Below are 5,983 nucleotides of genomic sequence, written 5' to 3' on the forward strand. Positions count from 1 at the left end.
CTTTGGTCATCCTCCCACCTCCTTAAATAGCTAGCTACCCCTTCAGGGTTTCTCGGGTTTTGTTAGATTAAAGTTTAGCCATTACTACTTGCTTGCAGCACGCGTGTCGGCTAGACCGTCCGTCTGCTTGTTCTTCGGAACCCCAACTTATCATTTGTATTAAATTCCTATTTGCAATATCAGATTGTTTTTATCTTGTTCTTGCTTGTTTCTTCGATTTGCTTGCAGGAATAGTGTTGATTTGCACCGGCAAGATCAACAACCCATGGAGAGGTGTATCGATCGCTAAGGCGTAACACAACAACGTCTTATACGTTTGTAGTCGGGTCGTCAACGTTTCTCCCAAATCGTAGTTATCTCAACTCACCTAAAGATCGGGCCAAACAACAGCCTTGAGTGTCGAGTGGAACTCAGGGTCTTTCGGTGAGTTGAGATAACTACGATTTGGGAGAAACGTTGACGACCCGACTACAACCGTACAAGACGTTGTGTTGCGCCTTAGCGATCGATAATGTAACACCCCAGGTAGCCACATACCTAGAGTGCCACACCAAAATACACTAAAAAAACCACCAACTCCCAAAATTATTAGAAATTTCGGCAGAGTAACCTAAAAGTACGGACATCCATGACAGGCAGTTACAAGATAACTCAATAACGATATAAACCACACAATCCAACCCATCCTATCTCCACAAATTCCACGTGAAAATAAGGACCAGAACTTTAAATGACCTTCACAAGTTCTACGCAAAACTTATGCTAAGTAGAAACATAGTCTAAAAGTAAATTTCAATAGTGTGCAATAATAATGTGTAGTTCAAGGGTGCTACTCCCGTCCCATGCCAATCAATATCATTAGGTACCTAAAAACCAAATTAAATACAAGAGTGAGTAAAAATACTCAGCAAGTACAATATTGAACTAGTAAAACATACACAGGTTTAATGCAATAAGAAAACCAATATGAAATATTTGTCTTCCTTTAATTTAAAAGGAAGGAGGCAAAAAGTAGTAGTTCCCTCCCGGGCAGGTGTGAATATCCTCTTAGCATTACCGGTAAGCCGAGCAAGCGTGATCAGCGCTTCTCAAGGATCATGAATGAAGATCCAAATTGCACTCCCATGACTACGCATGGTACTTGAATAATGTAAACAAAAACTTCCAGAATAATGAAACATGAATAACGTCGTGAATTTGAACATGAAGTGAAATATGAATACGTAACATAATACTAAAATCACACAATTGATTATAGGAAGGTTCGAATAATAATTGGATAAATGAAACCAAATAAAGTAACACAGTTTATCTATCACACAAGTCCATCTTGTACTTGCCTTAACTCCTTCAATAATCCGACTCAACTCCTCCAACATTGGAACCCTCCACACCTGTGGAGCAAAACTACGCATAAACCACTATATCTAACTAATAATAGTTACAAGGATATTTACTAAAATCGAAACCCAGTTCATATAAATTATTACCGATTTGTATTAAATAGCCTATAGCTGTTCCATTACTGTTTTATACGTAACGTACAAACCGTCTAATGGAACCTAGCAAATAATATAACTTCGGACATCTAGACAAAATTGTCTACCACTTTCATGTTGAGTCCTGATTTCCAGACCCGGTCAGCAGTACTGTTTTTGTTGTTTCTCCCAAACCGTTTATCGGAATTGAGTGAAACCAGCGGCGTTAGAAAGATATCGACGATGACTACAAACTTTATTTATGACAACTAACCTGAATCACGATGGTTTAATACCAGATTTGAAAATACTATTGTTAGCCCATAATCAACAACTAAGAAAACACTGAACCGGCAATTTAATCGATTCCCACGTGAAAATTGTATTTCTATGGACTAAGAGGAGTTACACTTGCTGAGGAGAAATCGAATTTGAGATCAATTTGTGAATACCCAGAAAATCCCCAACTTTTGCCTCTCTTTCCTTTTTCCTTCTTTTCTCCTGCTTTCCCTGCTTCTTGAAACTCCTGCTCTCTGTTCGTTCCAGAAGCACAGCAACAGACCAGCATCAGCAGCAGCAGCGAGGAACGTTAACAGAAACAGCCGTAACATGGATACATATCAGATCGATGGCAGCAGCAGCAGCAAGGATTGGCGGCAACACTCACCAAGGAGTCGAGCAGGAGTGGCGCTGGACGGCGATGGCTGAACCTGCGGCGACGGCGCAGCAGCCATTGGGGTGATGGCGACTAGGGTTTGTAGCGGCTGCAGGGTTATCGATCTCTTCCCCTTTTCTCTTTTTTTCTTTTTTTTTCAGTTGGTTAAATAGATATCCTGATGAAGATCGAACGGCCCAAATTAATTTAATCACCAGTACTTCATTCGGACTCCGATTATTATAAACTCATAGTCTATTTTGCACTACTCGGCGAGCTCTACGCATCCATGGTTCCTGATCGCCTATTCGAACAATGGTTTAAAAATTGAACGGCGTTTGTGCTAATATTCCCCGAAATATACTATTTTGAAACTCGGGGCATTACATTCTTCCCCCCTTCAATCGAATTCGCCCTCGAATTCGCCCAACCAAACTCTAGAACACGGGGTATTACATTCCTCCCTCCTTCAATCGAATTCGCCCTCGAATTCGTCCAGTTATTCCTCGAACAAGTATGGAAAGGAACTCATAGGTAGGACTTATATAACTCACCAGGCGTGAATAACTCTGGCTACTTCTCCCGCATCTATGTCTCAAGTTCCCATGTGGCTTCTCGTTCGGTCTTGTGCGTCCAAAGAACCTTGACATATTTGATAGTTCTGTGCCTCAGCACCCTCTCAGATTCCTCCAATATTCTTAGTGAACGGGACTCAAATGTCAAATCTTGGTCAATGGTCACCGGCTCTACGGTAATATGATGTTCAGGGTCTCTCAAATATTTTGTCAACATGGAAATATGGAACACATCATGTACACCTTTCATGGACTCTGGTAACTCGAGGCGATACGCTAGGATTCCAGCTATTTCCACTATCGAGAATGGACCAATATACCTACGGCTGAGTTTGCCTTTCGTTCCAAATCTCACAACACCTTTGGTAGGAGATACCTTTAGAAGTACTTGGTCACCCACTTCAAACTCTAATTCCCGTCTTCTGACATCAGCGTAGCTCTTCTGCCTACTTTGAGCTACGAGCATGTGTTTTCGTATTTCTGCTATCCGTTCTGTGGTTTGTTGAACCCAATCGGGTTCTAAAACAGCTCTCTCCCCTATGGAATCCCAACACAATGGGGATCGACACTTTCTTCCATAAAGTGTCTCATAGAGTGCCATTCGAATGCTAGCATGGTAAATGTTGTTGTAAGCAAATTCTACAAGCGGCAAATGATCCTCCCAACATATCCTCTAGAGTTTGAATAGTCCACTCAGATTGACCATCAGTATAAGGGTGAAAAACCGTACTGAATTTCAATTATCAAATGCCTCTTGCACAGATTCCCAGAACTTAGAAGAAAATTTAACATCCCTATCAGAAACAATCGAGCGAGGCACACCATGTAACCTCACTACCTCGCGTGTATAGATCGGTGCCAAGTCACTCGCAGAATAAGTGGTGCGGATAGGAATGAAATGTGCCACCTTACTCAGACGATCTATAACCACCCAGATGGCGTCCTTTCCTTATGAAGTTCGAGGTAGCCCAACCACGAAATCCATAGCAATATCATCCCAAGGCCATACAGGAACTTCCAATGATTGTAACTTTCCAGCAGGACTCTTATGTTCAGCCTTTACTCGCTGACATACCCCACATGATGGCACGTACTTTGCCACATCCACTTTCATCCTCTTCCACCAATAGATCTTCTTCAGATCATGATACATCTTGGTCTCGCCAGGACGCACAACATATGGTGTTCGGTGTGCTTATTGCAAAATCTCTTCCTTGACTTTAGCTTACTGTGGGACACATAAATGCCCATGGAATCGCTCAACTCTCGAGGACTCCAAAGTGAAATCTCTAGTTTTTCCTTCCTTTACACGTTTCTTAACTTGTTGTAGCAACCGATCGTGTTGTTGGGCATCTAGCACTCGTTGTGGTATGACAGACTCAAGAATGACTCGTGACTCGGTACTCGCCACTCCGGCGTAGCAATAGGAGATACCCATCCGTTCAAAATCAATTATCAAACAATTCACAGTTGGAGGAACGACCTTACGGCTTAGAGCATCTGCAACCACATTCGCCTTACCCGATGTATACGGAATGTTGAGATCATAATCTTTTATTAACTCCAGCTACCTCCTCTGCTTTAAGTCGAAATCCTTCTGAGTGAAAATGTTTTGAAACTATTATGATCAACAAAACTATCACAAGACTCTCCGTATAGGTAGTGCCTCCAAATCTTAAGAGCAGAGACCACTGCTGCAAGCTCAAGATCATGAGTGGGGTAATTCTGCTCATGCTTCTGTAACTGCCTAGACGCATAAGATATAACATTGCCCTCTTGCATAAGAACACAACCAAGGCCTACTCGTGAAGCATCGGAATAGACAGTGAAACGCTTACCAAGGTTGGGGCAAAGTAAGCACCGGAGCAGTTACCAGCCTCTACTTCAATTGCTGGAAACTATGCTCACATTGGTCCGTCCATTGAAACTTCACACATCCTTATGTGCGAGCATCGTCATTGGTTTAGCGATAATTGAGAAATCCTTCACGAAGCGTCGTTAGTACCCTGCCATACCCAAAAAGCTCCTCACATCCTTAACATTAGTCGGCCTTTCCTACCCGACAACACTTGAAACTTTGCTAGTATCAACTGAGATACCCTGCTGATCGATTACATGCCCTAGGAAAGTCACTTCAGGAAGTCAAAATTCACACTTCTTTAATTTAGCATAGAACTTGTTTTCCTGTAAACTCCCTAGCACCATCCTCAAATGACACTCATGCTCCTCTACATCTTTCGAGTAAATCAGAATATCATCAATAAACACCACCACAAACTTATCTAGAAAGCTATGCAACATGCTATTCATCGCCTCCATAAAATAGGCCAGAGCATTGGTCACCCCAAAAGACATAACTCTACACTCATAATGCCCATACCTCGTGGAAAATGCGGTCTTCTCAATATCCTCTTCTCGCACTCGAATTTGGTTATAACCAGATTGCAAGTCAATTTTAGAAAACACCTTTTACTCCCTTTAACTTATCAAACAAATCTTCAATATGAGGCAATGGGTACTTGTTCTTGATTGTCGCAGCATTTAAGGCCCGATTGTCCACACACATACGACAACTCCCATCCTTCTTCTCAGTAAAAATAACAGGTGCACCCCATGGCGACACACTCCGTCGGATTAACTTCTTGGATAATAGATCATCTAACTGTTTTTTTTCAACTCTTCTTGGAAAGGACGAGCTAACCGGTACGGGGCTCTAGAGATCGGTCGTGTACCAGGAACAAGATCAATACAGAACTCTACATCACGCTCAGGTGGCATCCCTGGAAATTCTACGGGAAAAATATTGGGATAAACTTCGTTCGGACTCCGATTATTATAAACTCATAGTCTATTTTTCACTACTCAGCGAGTTCTACGCATCCACGGTTCCTGATCGCCTATTCGAACAATGGTTTAAAAATTAAACTTTTGCACGTTTGTGCTAATATTCCCCGAAATATACTATTTTGAAACTCGGGGCATTACAGATACACCTCTCAGAGGGTTGTTGATCTTGCCGGTGCAGATCAACCCTATTCCTACAAGCAAATCGAAGAAACAAGTAAGAACAAGATAAAAGCAATATGATATTGCAAATAGGAATGAATACACACGATAAGTTGGGGTTTTGAATACAAGCAGACGGACGGTCTAGCTGACACGCACGCTGTAAGGAAGTAGCAATGGCTAAACTTTCATCTAAACAAAACCCAAGAAACCCTGAAGGGTACCTAGCTATTTATAGGTGTGGGAAGATGACCAACGGTGCCGTAGGG

At 42.0% G+C, this 5,983-nt stretch overlaps 1 long non-coding RNA gene across 1 annotated transcript; it reads right to left on the reverse strand.

Moving 5' to 3' along the window:
* Window positions 1–566: 566 nt before the first annotated feature.
* Window positions 567–2,274, reverse strand: LOC9267435 (uncharacterized). The gene is made up of 4 exons (XR_001547068.3): window positions 2,146–2,274; window positions 1,931–2,011; window positions 1,341–1,394; window positions 567–866 (listed from the first exon to the last, which is right to left on the reverse strand). It is a non-coding gene; the product is annotated as an uncharacterized lncRNA (long non-coding RNA).
* Window positions 2,275–5,983: the final 3,709 nt, after the last annotated feature.

The sequence above is a fragment of the Oryza sativa genome, chromosome 1, assembly GCF_034140825.1.
Source record: "Oryza sativa Japonica Group chromosome 1, ASM3414082v1".
Classification (NCBI taxonomy): Eukaryota; Viridiplantae; Streptophyta; class Magnoliopsida; order Poales; family Poaceae; genus Oryza; species Oryza sativa.